The sequence below is a fragment of the Lygodium microphyllum genome, chromosome 16 (assembly GCF_053477565.2).
Source record: "Lygodium microphyllum isolate KBCC chromosome 16, Lygodium_microphyllum_v1.1.10, whole genome shotgun sequence".
In the NCBI taxonomy this organism is placed as follows: domain Eukaryota; kingdom Viridiplantae; phylum Streptophyta; class Polypodiopsida; order Schizaeales; family Lygodiaceae; genus Lygodium; species Lygodium microphyllum.
Genome location: NC_141150.1, coordinates 122337396 through 122350540, shown reverse-complemented (window position 1 = coordinate 122350540; position 13145 = coordinate 122337396). Strand labels below are relative to the sequence as shown.

The following is a 13145-nucleotide window of genomic DNA, read 5'->3' as shown; positions in this document are numbered from 1 at the left end:
CATGCCACTCACATTTCTCCAATATCCTCTTGAAATCATTTTCAAGGAGATTCCACTTGTGGGGACAAGAAGATGACTTAGAGATATAGCTTGCCTCAACAACATCTGAGAAGTGGACATAATTGTCAACCCTATGATCCCTTGTGAAGAGGAGAAATACCTTTAACAAATCCATGAACCTATTTGAAAGGGATTGAAGGAGAGAATTGAGGTCCATTGGTGTGTTGAACATCTAGCTTATACTTGACAATTTAGATACATTTCCAGTACTCATAAGAAATTCAAAAACTTTGACCTCTGGAGCATCTTCAACATCCTCAACCTCTAGATCTGCAAATGAGAGCTTCCTCTTACTCATCCTTGTAAATCTTGAGGAAAGGTAGATATTATTGAGCTGCACGAAAATGGAAGGGAAGGTAAAAAGAGGTATATGAGGAATTCGAATAGCTCAACAATGGTTTTAAAAAAATGCTATAAGAGGTGTAATTGGAATACGTAAGGATTATGGGCATGAAATATTGGAAAAGGTATTAGTAGTTAACTATTGATGAGTTGCGCGAAAATAGAAGGAAAGCTCAAAAAAGCTATATGAAGAATTCACGCAGCTCAATAATGGTAAAAAAGTATGCTTTAAGGGTTGTAATTGGAATACTGAAGGCTAGTGGGCATGAAATCTTGGGTGTAATTGGAATACTGAAAGCTAATGGGAATAAAATCTTGGTAGTTAATTATTGATGGGCCGCGCAAAAATAGAAGGGAAGCTCAAAAAAGCTATTTGAAGAATTCCCACAGGTCGTCAATAGAGATTCATATGCCTAAAAGGCCAGGAGGTGTATGTGTGTGTGTGTGGAGTGTTATTGTGGATGAAAATGGGCAAGATATGAATGATGCAGAATGTAAAGTGTCATCATAAAATCCTTTTCCTTTTTATAGGTGAGAAATGTGACCATTGCCTCACACATGTGTAGCACATTTCCCAAGGCGCCACATGTGTGAGGCAACGGTCACATTTCTCACCTATAAAAAGGTGAGGAGAAGGGCAGTATTACTTTATATTCTCTCCATTCCAACCCATACCTTCCTATTTCGAATTCCATTTTCTTGCCTATACACATACATTGCACACACACCTATTGATGAGCTACGCGATTTTAGAAGGACACTCCCCCCACCTTCTCCATTGAATTCGCGCATCTCATCAACATATCCTGATTCACACTTATTGCCAAGAAATTCCAACTCACACCCTCTAAAAACCATACTATTTCTCATTCATGAGCTACGCAAATTAAGAAGGACACTCCACCCTTGTTCACTATTGAATTCACACAGCTCATCAACTGTCTGTTTTTCACCCTCATTGCTTAGCAAGGCCCATATTCAACCTATTCCCCAGCCCACACCCACTAAATAACATATTTTTTCCCATTCACAAGCTATGCGAATTTAGAAGAAGGCTTGCCATTTGCTTTACACAGATTTAGCACTGCTCATCAATGGAAATTTTTCTTCCCCAAGGCTAAGCTTTGCCACTTACATTGCTATTCTTTACCTCCTTTCCTTTTAGATATATTCTTTCACATTGATAAGGTGCGCAAATTAGGAAGGGCACCTCTATCTCGTTGTGAACTGATTTCGCATAGCTCATCAACACTTCTTTGCTATGGCTAGAACCAAGCAAACTGCAAGGAAGGAAAAGGTTGACCCTAGAGGCATACTAGCCAAGATATACAAGGGTTAGAGCCAGGAAAAGAAGAAGCCACCCATGATAAAGTGAAAGTTCAAACAGTATGTCACCTCCCTTAGAGAGATAAGGAGGGCAGTGAAAGCATTGAACCTTGCAATACCAAGGCTACCTTTCCAAAGGCTATGTAGGCAGATCTGTGACTAGAGGAGTATTTCCATGAGATGGCAGAGATCAACCCTTGATTGTCTCCAAGAGGCAGTTGAAGATTTCATCATTGAGTTTTTCCAGGACTCTTACATTTGTGTTGCTCATGCTCACAGAGTCACTCTCATGGATAAGGACATGGTTGTCCTTAGAAGACTGATGTATAGATTTAGTAAATTTCTTAAGCCCGTACCATTCAGGGATGAAAAGACCTTCAACATATTGAATATACCTCCATGGAGGAAACCAAAGCCAGAGGATAAAAAATCCAATGAGGAGGAGGTCAAGTACAAAGATGAGGAAGGGGGACATAAGAGGCAAACCTAAGCAGGATGCAAGCAGGGGGATGGAAGAAGAGAGAAAGGCAATGGAGGAGAGTGAAGAGCAGCTAGCCTACCTGGAGCAGGAAATGAAGGTACTTTTCACCAAAGTTGATGCAGATGGATTCCTTGTAGTTGCCTTCCCTCCAGATGATATTGTGAAGAGAGAGGACTACATTGTCTTGGACCATGAGTGCCTGACACTACTTAGGGACATCAAGAGGGAGATAAATGACACCATTGTGCTAGCATCATTGAGGTAGGAGAAGTCTTATGCTAAATATTTTTTATTCTTTTATTTCACAATATCAAAATCCCATCTTATTTGAATGTCTATGTTCTTGAAGGGTAATGATGCATAGTTTCCAGTTGGGAGTGCAACAAAAGGTGGAGGTTATTGATCCCTCCATATTAGTGTATCTCTGGAGGATGGACACTGAGGTTGCTTCATTTAAGCACTGGGTGGCCAAAATTGATATGGAGACCCTTGAAGTGGTCTTACTGCCCTATAATGAAGGGTAAGTCTGTTTAACCAGAGCTTTTGTAATTACAAGACTGATATACATTTTCCAGAAGCCATTGGAGTCTAACATTTACAACTAATAATGATTTACGGAAGCCATTGGAGTCTTATTATCATAGACATAGTTGACAAGAAATGTTTTTATCTCAATTCTATGAGAGGATCACATGATATAGCAAAACTGTAAGCAATTTCATAAAACCTTCACTATGGTTACCTCAAATACTATATTAGCTCAACCACTAATTTCTAATACATTGATTGTTTTGTTTTGTATAGATGTGCAATGAGATTCATGTAGCTTCTGAAGAGTTGTCCACCAATGCCTCCAATCTTATCTACAGTTGAGTATCACCAAATCAAGGTACCTTGATCTCTTAGTTATGTTATACAATCATGGTTTTTTGCCTTTCTTAAGAGTAGTCTAATTTCTCCTTATTCATGTAGTGTCCAATCCAATCTGACTCCCACTCATGTGGATGGAGGATTGTTATAAATGCTGAGAGGATGATTAAGTTCATTTATGACAATGAACATAAGAATATAAAAGTGTTTTGTATAGATGTGCAATGTGATTCATGCAGCTTCTGGAGAGTTGTCCACCAATGCCTCCAATCTTATCTACAGTTGAGCATCACCAAATCAAGGTACCTTGATCTCTTAGTTATGTTATACAATCATGGTTTTCTGCCTTTCTTAAGAGTAGTCTAATTTCTCCTTATTCATGCAGTGTCCAATCCAATCTGACTCCTAGTCATATGGATGGAGGGAGGGTTGTTATAAATGCTGAGAGGATGATTAAGTTCATTTATGACAATGAACAGAAGAATATAAAAGTGAGTATTTCAATCCACCTCATTTGTAATGCAAAAAAATTCTACACTTATTTTTACAACCCTCTTACTTTCTAACCCCCTTTTCTTGTTTTGGCTAGTTTTCCTTGGATTGTTACAATGATACACAAGTCTGGCTTGTAAGAGCCAGAATTATTGTAACAATGGTTGTGAATAATTTTCCTCTACAGGAGCCAGAAGAAGAGAAAAAACCATCTAAGAAGAGAAAGAGCAAAAGAGAAGGGACGGCAGGGACCTCCAAGGAGCAGGATGAGAAGGAGAAGGTCCCTACTCCTAAGAAGCCAAGGACTCCAAGGAAATCCAAAAAGGCTAGAGAGGAGAAAGTGGAGGAGCAGAAGGAGAAAGAAGAAGCAGAAAGATAAAGAAGAGGAGAAGGAGAAGGAGAAAGAAGAGGAGGAGGAGAAAGAAGAGGTGAAAGAGAAAGAAGAGAAGAAGAAGGAGAAAGAAGAGAAGGAGGAGGACAAAGAAGAGAAGAAGGAGGAGAAAGAAGAGAAGAAGGAAGAGAAAGAAGCGGAGAAGAAAGAAGAGAAGGAGGAGGACAAAGAAGAGGAGAGGGAAGAGAAGGAGGAGGACAAAGAAGAAGAGGAGGAGGAGAAGAAACAACAACAGGAGGAGAAGAAAGAGGAGGAGAAGAAGGATAAGAAGGTGAAGCAAAAGAAGAAAGCAAGAAAGGCAGAAGAGAGAACACCACCAAGCACCCCTTCAAAGCCAATACCTGCCTCTACCAGGATGAGTCCAAGACACAAGAAATAGATTGACTCTTCTCATTAAAAAAATACTTTGTACATCCATTTTCCCTTTTGGGTTACATTTAGGTGGAAGTTTTTTGTATATCTCCAGCATTTTGTAAATCCTTGATAGTAATCTCTAGCAACCTTCTTAATCCGAGATATGTAATCTGCTACAGAAAAGGCAAACAAAAGTTTGCACTTGTAAATATAATTCAAAGTAATTTGATATGTAAGTCTTTGAAGAAATCAATCTGATTATGTTTTCATGTTTCTTTTACCTAATTACTTAAACAGCAGCATTTTGGATGTCTTTGCATCTTATATTCCTTTCACTCCTTTTAGAGACCTGCAAAGAGTGTAAAGTAAGAAGATATGCATGCTAGTATGAAATGTTAAGAACATTAATGTTAGTGTCAAAAAAACTTGCCTTTTTGTCATCCACTTTAAAAGCAAATGACTTTGGCAATTCAATTTCTTCATTTAGAAGATTCTGTCTCACTTATTGCAATGTACACATGGCCCTTATCTTTAAAATAGTGATAACTTCATTGTTGAGCCACAAATCAAGATCAATGACTGGATTCACGCCAAAATATTCCATGTCTTGGTCTAGAGGGATTAGGACACCACCCACATGGTGCCATCTACTATAATAAAATGTCAAAATGAAGTTTTGTGTAGCAACCATATACTTGCAAGAAATTGACTCTTGATGCACCTTACATGTGATTCCACTAACTACTTTTGTGTCCCAGCCTTCATCAACAAACTGAAGAACATTTTTTGCTTGTAAGCTTCTCACTGAGAACAAAGTTTTACACCTTCTAGCTTGCATATTAGAGAAGAAGTCTACAAGCACAAGGATAGGCATGAAGAGGACAATTTTGCTCTGTTTACTGGCAATATTAGGTTTCATACATCTCTGAAGTTCATTGAATAGCTTACGTCTATAGCACTCACTTGTGCTAGAATTTGGTAAAGGCCACTCCTCACACCCAAAATTAGGAAGTGGAAGCTTGGTCAGAGAACCCCATGATCCTTGTGAGTTAGGAGAGACATAGAAATGGTCTTAAAAGAACACACCATTCTCTGCAAGGGACCCTCTTGTTCTTCCTTTATAGAGTTCCTCTCCAACAGAGGCATGAAAAACATCAATAATATCAACAATACACTCCACTGGCTGCCATTCCTCTAAGTTGGAGGGATATAAATCTACAAAAACAAAAGCTAAATGCTATAAATCTATAAAATCATAAATCTAACTTCAGTTTTAACATGTAAAGAGAACTTATAGTTAGGCTTGTGTAAAGGAAGATCCTAGGTATTTGGTTGAAGATGGTATGCATAAAAACATGTTGTACCAGCACCTCTTTGATTGTCTTCATGTTTGAGCCATGTCTAAAATCCTTCACTCTTCCTTTCCAACACGAAATGAATGGATTGGTGGTTACCTGTTTCTTTCTCCTATTTTGTTGCATAGTTATCCAACTACCCTTAGCTATGGTAATAGGAATCCATCTACCCTCCTGCATATCAAATGCATTATATGTGGATATATATTCAATGGAGGTACTAGGACGTTTAGATCTGGCATAGTTTTCTATAGCCAAAAAATGAAGAAGAAGAATGAGCAAGAGAAGGAGAAGGGGGAACAACAAAATTCAAAATGGCAAGAAAGAGGGGGGGGGGGGGGGCTTTTGGCTCTAAAGAAAGTAGGTGGCCTCGTGAAGAGAGAAGGCTGAGCTCGACATTTGTCATGATGGTTTGGGGGTGAAAAAGGAAGAGCTAGAGGAGAAAAAAGGTGAGCTTCTAACATGAAAAAGACCCTTTCGCAAATTTTCCCCTAAATAAAATTAGCAAAAGAAATGCACTTCTTATTTTCAAAAAGAAAGATTCCATAGCGTAAGCTCTCCTCTCATTGGCTAAGAACACTCTCTCTCTACATGCTAAAAGGCAAAAAAAAGACCTCAAAGTTCCCCTAATGATTTGGAGGGATATTATCATCACTTCCTCATCTTATTGCAATATGCACCTCCAAGAATGACTTAAGAAGTCAAGGTGGCTAGATTCATTATAGCTTTGAACCCTCCATTGAATTCTCATTTGCAATCTCTTTGATTGGCTACTTTCATAGACGTATTGGATGGTGGGAAGCCAATGGAGTAAGAAGTGAATTTAACCAAGAAGTGCAAGGAGGAACCTCTACCAAATTGGGATGTTAAGTGGAATCATTCCAGCTTCAAATCTAATCCTCAATGGGAGATAAGTTAGCTACCTATTTTCCTTAAAGAGAAGGCCTTTAGAGAGAATTTGTGCCTTAATTGTCTTGATCCAAGACATTGTGCTAGAGATTTTCCTCCAAACCCTAATCTACATCAACCCTCAAACCTAAATCCTTCAAATGTTCACAACTCTTGGGACCCTAACAAGAACTTTAACCAAGAACCTAACCCCAATAAAGGCTTCTCAAATCGAACTAATCCTCTAGCTTCTAGAATTTTATGAATCTTTCCCAAAGGAACTTCTAGCAATAGCACATAAAAAAATAGGTGGATTTAGAGGACCGCAAGGAGCATTCAAGGGTAATGAAAGTCAAGTCTAATGTTGGATCTCAAATAGTGAGATATAATCCTAAAGCAAATCAAGGTGACAAATCTAAGGCTCAAGTGAATCAATTCATTACAAGAGAAGAAGGACATAGAGATCAAGCTAGCTTATGTCTATTTAAATATTGAGCACCAAGGAGCAAATCAATATTATAGGTGTTAAGAGGCCTCAGTTCCGAATTTCATAATTTTCCAACTCTTCTAAATAATTTCCCTAATAAATTTATTCCTAAAAACTCATTAAATTAGAAAATTCTCTATACTCTTAATTCACAAATTAAGGGGAAAATTATCCTAGGTTATACTAAGTGAGAGGAAGTGATTAACAAATCCTCTTAGCTTAATTAAGTGTTTGGTTAATTTCCCCATAAATTCTATGTTATTTTTTCACTAATTTTAGAATTTTAAATTCCATAATTACACATCTATTTATCTTCTCCTAGTCCCCTACTCAATTTTCTAAAGTAACTCTTTAATTAGATTTCCCAAAATTTCATCATTATAACGACACTACCTTCTCAATTACAAATAAGATTAAGCCTTTTTTCAAAAAATAAATAAATAAATATATAATCCATGTAAAGAGGAGTGAGTATTTATGTTTTTAGAGTAAAGAATCTCTAGTTTGAATAAATAAAAGAGAAAAATTACATATTCTACTAGCGAAAAATGATAAATTACGTTTTCCTACTAGCAAAAATGATTAAATAGAGGTTGCCAAACAAGATTTCTCTTCCGTATGGGTTAGGCAATGATGTAGGTAGGGGGTCTTTATATAGCCTCTAGGGGGCCAGGTGACTGTGTAGGGCTTATTTTAGCCTCTAGAGGGCCAGGTGACTATGTAGGGCTCATTTTAGCAACAAGAGGCGCCTCTCTTCTTGTAGTTCTTTGTTTGATTGGCTGAGAATGTGCTAAAAATGCATTTTACCCCTCTTTTGAGGACTTGCTAAATTTCTTACATTCTCTCTTCTCCATTGGGTGCTCCTGGAGTGGAAAGTTTTCACATTTTTTCCTTTCATGCTAAGTCCACTTACATTTTTTCTCCTTATCCACAATAGTTTGGAAGAGAAACTTTCATTTCTTACTCAAATTCGGGTATGTCAACCTTCTGAGAGCGAAAAACTCCAAGTAGGTAATTTCTGAGTAAGAAAATTCATACTATTAAATTTACATAGGTCTCTAGGAAACTCTAAGTTCACTAACTTTGAAAGGGACAAGATCCCTCAAGTACGCACAAACTTACACAAGATTGCACAAAGATCAAGCATAACAATTGAAATCTCCATGCATAGAGTGTAGCATAGGGTAAAGATCAAATAAAAGCATCAACACAAGAATGGGTTCAATCTCCCCCTCCAAATGGCGGCACCCTTTTCATCTTGAGTATTTATATATTAAAGGGTGCCCTTTGTGCCAAAACTAGGGTGCACGACAAGGGACTTCTTTATTTACAAGAAGGAGCTTTTATCCCAAAAGCAAGCTCCTATTTTTATTATATGTCTTATCTGTTTATCTCAAGGCTATTTACAAGTGCACGCTCTTAGGGTATTTATTTACAAGTGACTATTAACCATAGTCATAATAAAAATCTGGGTAATCTCGGCCACTAGTAAGCCGTCCAAAATGTGTTCCCGCCATCTGCTGATCCTGCCCTTCACTTCATTATCACTCTCTCCAACCTATAGTTGTCCATCACACACAATTATTATTTAATACACCAACAACAGACAGTAAATCGATCAATTCAATCTAGCTATCCATAAGAGTATAGCGCCCATTAACCATGGATGTTACACACTAGGAGGGTATGGACACCCCGTAACATCCCTCCTACCCAGGATAGCAACTGTCCTCAGTTGCTTCACTCACAACTATCCAGTGTGTGATTACAAGAGTCCACAAGTTCGGGATAAGTACGGAAAAACATTTAGGGAAACCATTTAGCATCTTCTCTAGGATGGTTCTTAAAAGTCACAAGATAATGGTTATACACAGAAGCAACACGTGTGGTGGTAGTCTCATGGTCTACTATAGCATCAGGGAGTAGTTGTTCCTCTTGATCCACCAATTGAGGAGCTTCATCATATATAGGATGAGATGGAACAGTACCCTTAAAAGTTTTCAAGAGACTAATATGAAAAGAATTATGTATCTTCCAATGATTAGGCAATTCAAGACGATATGCAACATCATTAATTTTGTGAATGACTTTGAAAGGTCCATAAAATTGTGGTGCTAGCTTCACAAAGGGGTTAGTGTCAACACTTTTGATACGACGCTTTTGAATGTGAAGCATCACATAATCTCCTGTCTTAAAAAGATAAGGCTTCTTGTGCTTATTAGCTTGACGAGTAAACAATTCTTGTGAGTGGGAAATGGCAGCATGAACATCAGCATAAATTTTATCAAAATCAATAGTTAAATTGTCAGCAACAGCAGGAATAGTATTTGATAATCGTGTAACAGGTGTAGGGAGTGTGTGACCATATACTATTTCAAAATGTGCTTTTCTAGTAGCAGAATGAGTGGTGTTATTGTATGCAAATTGCAAAATGTGTATGTAGTCATCCCACCTTTTTGGTTGTGTATGAATATAAGCTTTGAGCAAATCAATGATTGTGCGATTAGTGATCTCACTCTGACCATTGGATTGTGGATGGAATGTAGTAGAATAGTCTAAGGTAGTACCTAGATTAGAGAATAAAGTTTGCCAAAATGCACTACAAAACGTGGAATCTCTATCAAATACTATTACCTTAGGTAACCCATGGTGAGTGAACACATGCTTCAAAAATAAGTTAGCGGCTTGAGGTGTAGACAATTACAAGGAATGAAATAAGCCTGTTTGCTAAAACGATCTATGATGGTCCAAATCATGTCATGCTTATGCATCGTTAGAGGAAACAATGTAACAAAAATATGTTCCCAAGGTCTCTCGGGAATAGGGAGTGGATGGAGTAACCCTAACTTCTTGCTTATGGTAGACTTAACCTTTTGACAAATCAAACATTCAGCAACAAAGGATTTGACATCTTGTTTCATAAGCGGCCAAAAGAAGTCACGAGATAGATTTTGAAATGTGGCTGATTCATTTGAGTCCAAATATGCTTAAAATCATCATAAAGTGCATAAGTGTCATGCATAGATTCAAATGAAATACCATGAATGACCGATAGTAGGTGATTAAGAGTTGGCTTTCTACTCAAAGCATCTGACCAAGATGGTATTGAAGAATTGGTTGAAAATTTTGAATAAATGCGGCCCACTTAATATGCCTATCTGAAATCAATGGCTGTGAGAATAAATGTTTTAAACTTTGATGAATAGTTTTTATAACAAAGTCAGTACCCATCAAATAATGCTTCCAAATTTTAAGTGCATGCACTACATCAGACAATTCCTTATCATAATGTTATACTTAACCTGTGCTGGTCTAAATTTCATGCTTTCATAAGCAAGTGGATGGTTATCTTGCATTAAAACAACACCCAAACCTTTTCCATTAGCATCAATAACAACCACAAAGAAGGGACGATTAAAATCAAGTATTTGGAGTACTGGTGCATGTGTTAAAGCGTATTTAAGTGCTTGAAAAGACTAATCCTGCACTTTAGTCCATGTGTAAGGTGTATTCTTCTTTAGCAACAAGGTGAGATAGTGAGCTTTATATGAAAAATTGCGCACAAATTTCTTGTAGAAACTACATAAACCAAGAAAAGAACGAAGTTCACGCAAGTTTTTGGGTCTTGGCCATGAATTGATAGCTTGTATCTTCTTTGGGTCAACCTTTATCCCTTCCTTAGATACTATGTGACCTAGGTATTCAATTTCTTGTTGGAAAAACATACTTTTCTCTGGGTTAAGATAAAGTTGATTTTCCTTGAGTAATTGGAACACTTTAGCAAGATGTTTCTTGTGTTCCTCTTCGGATTTACTAAAGACTAGTATATCATCAAAGAACACTATAACAAAGTCTTGGTGATCTATGAAGATCCTATTCATCATCCTTTGTGAAGGTGGCCGGTGCATTTGTCAAGCCAAACGGCATGACAAGGAATTCATAATGACCGATTTGTGTACGAAACGCAGTCTTATAAATATCCTCACTAGTCATCCTCACTTGGTGATATCCCGATTTTAGATCCATCTTGCTAAAAGTGGTAGCCCCCTTAAGCTTGTCTAATAGATCATCTATACGTGGAATAGGAAACCTATTCTTGATAGTGATCTTATTCAATGCGCGGTAGTCTATACACATGCGGTATGTACCATTCTTCTTTTTGACAAGGAGAACGGGTGCCCCATATGGTGAACTACTTGGTCTTATGAGCCCTCAGTTGAGTAGCTCTTGAACTTGAGACTTAATCTCTTGTTGTTCAAGAGGGTTTACGCGATAAGGAGCTCGACAAGGGGGTGCGCTACCATGAATGGTCTCTATGCTATGGTCCTCAGGTCGAGACATAGGTAAACCAGCGTTAAATCATGCATAAAACACTCTTGAAATTGAGCAAGAAACTCTTTTTGTGCATCATTACAATGTGATTCTTGTGCAACAGATATTTCATTAATGTACACAAGAAATGCTTTATCTCGTTTGCAAATGGCCCTTTTAGCTTGAGTGTGAGATAGTAATGGTTGATCTTCACTTTCAAATGCAGTATGTAAACAAATTTGATAACCTTCATACATGAAAGTAAGATAATGATTGCTATAATCAATCTTAGGATTTAATTCATGATGAAATGGCATTCCTAAGATGATATCTATCCCATGCAATGGAGCAACAAGAAAAGTACGCTCTTGAGAGTTCTCAATTGAAATCTTTAAGTTTTCCACTTGTTGAGTGCAATTGTACTTTTGGTTATTGAAAGCAGTCTTAACTTTGTATCCAGATGATGTAAGAGGTAGATTAAGAGATTTAGCAATGCGATTCAAAATAAAATCATGGCTACTTCCATCATCAAACAACATACTCACTTCTTTTCCTTGTACGATACCTTTGATTTTTAAAAGAGTGTAAGGTGAAATGGATGAGGGTTTAGGGTTACCTTCATTCCGTTGATTGTCATTACCCTCATAGTTTGGATCATAATCATCATCGTAGTCATCATTGTCTTCCAAATCCGCTTCTTCTTCTAGGATAGGCTCATCTTTGACCATGTTGACTTGAGCAAGAGGGTGAGCTTTTTCTTCTTTCTTCATTGGGCATTTGTCTGCATAATGTCCTAGGCGATGATAATTGAAGCACTTTACCCTCTTCAAGCGGTCCTTGGCCCTTTGGTTGGAAGTGTCGTTGGTCTTCTTGAAGTTAGGATGAGCGCCTTGACCGTTAAAACCGTTGTGGTTGCCTTGACTGTTGTTGACGACCTTTGCTTTCTTGTCCTCCTCAGAGTGTGGTTGTGCTTCCTCTCTTTTAAAGAAGGGATGCTTGAATTTATTATACTTGTCACTTATAAAAGACGAAGCAGGCCTCTTGCCTTGATTAAAATTTTGATGCTCTTGCTTCATGCGATTACCCCTAAGTTTCTTTTCACTATTTAGTGCTAAAGAGATTGCTTCAGCCAAGGAGTGTGGGTGAAACATCTCAATATCCCCTAAGACCTGCTGGCTAAGAGGTAGCTTTAGGCATTGCTATGCCGAATTGACCAACGAGGCCCTCTTAGACCTGGCCGTCTTAATCCGTGATAAAGGGATTGTTGCCATATTGGCTCACCCTGGGGTTGTTGCCGCTCTTGGGCTCACCCGTCACCTGAGGGATTGTTGCTCCTTCTTGAGCTCACTCGAACCTGTGGGGATTGTTGGCTCTCTTGGCCTCACCTAGAACCTTGAGGGAATGTTGCTCATCTTGAGCTCACCCTGAAACCTGTAGGGACTGTTGCCACTTTTGGGCTCACCCAGACGTGAAGGGACTATTGGCTCTCTTGGCCTCACCCATTCCTTCCTTCGGTGTTGCATGATGCCCACTCATCTTCATCTTTGATGGTGGGTAGAGGAGTTTTACGTGTTTCCAATCCCATGTTATTGTCCCACTCACTTTTGGCATAGTGGTGGGTAGAGGAGTTTAACGTATATCCAATCCCACGACCTTGCCCTGTTTAAGGCGAATCCCACTGCTTGGGTCCACGTCCATGATTCTTTCTTCTTGAGGTCCTCCTTTCTGAGGAATGAAGGGGGTAGTCTCCGGCTCTCATGCTTTGTTTGAACCGTGCTAGTCCATCCC

The 13145-nt window shown here is 38.3% G+C and overlaps 1 pseudogene; it reads right to left on the bottom strand.

Annotated features, from left to right (window-relative positions):
* Positions 1-4605: 4605 nt before the first annotated feature.
* LOC148023339 (uncharacterized) lies at positions 4606-12433 on the bottom strand (annotated as a pseudogene).
* Positions 12434-13145: the final 712 nt, after the last annotated feature.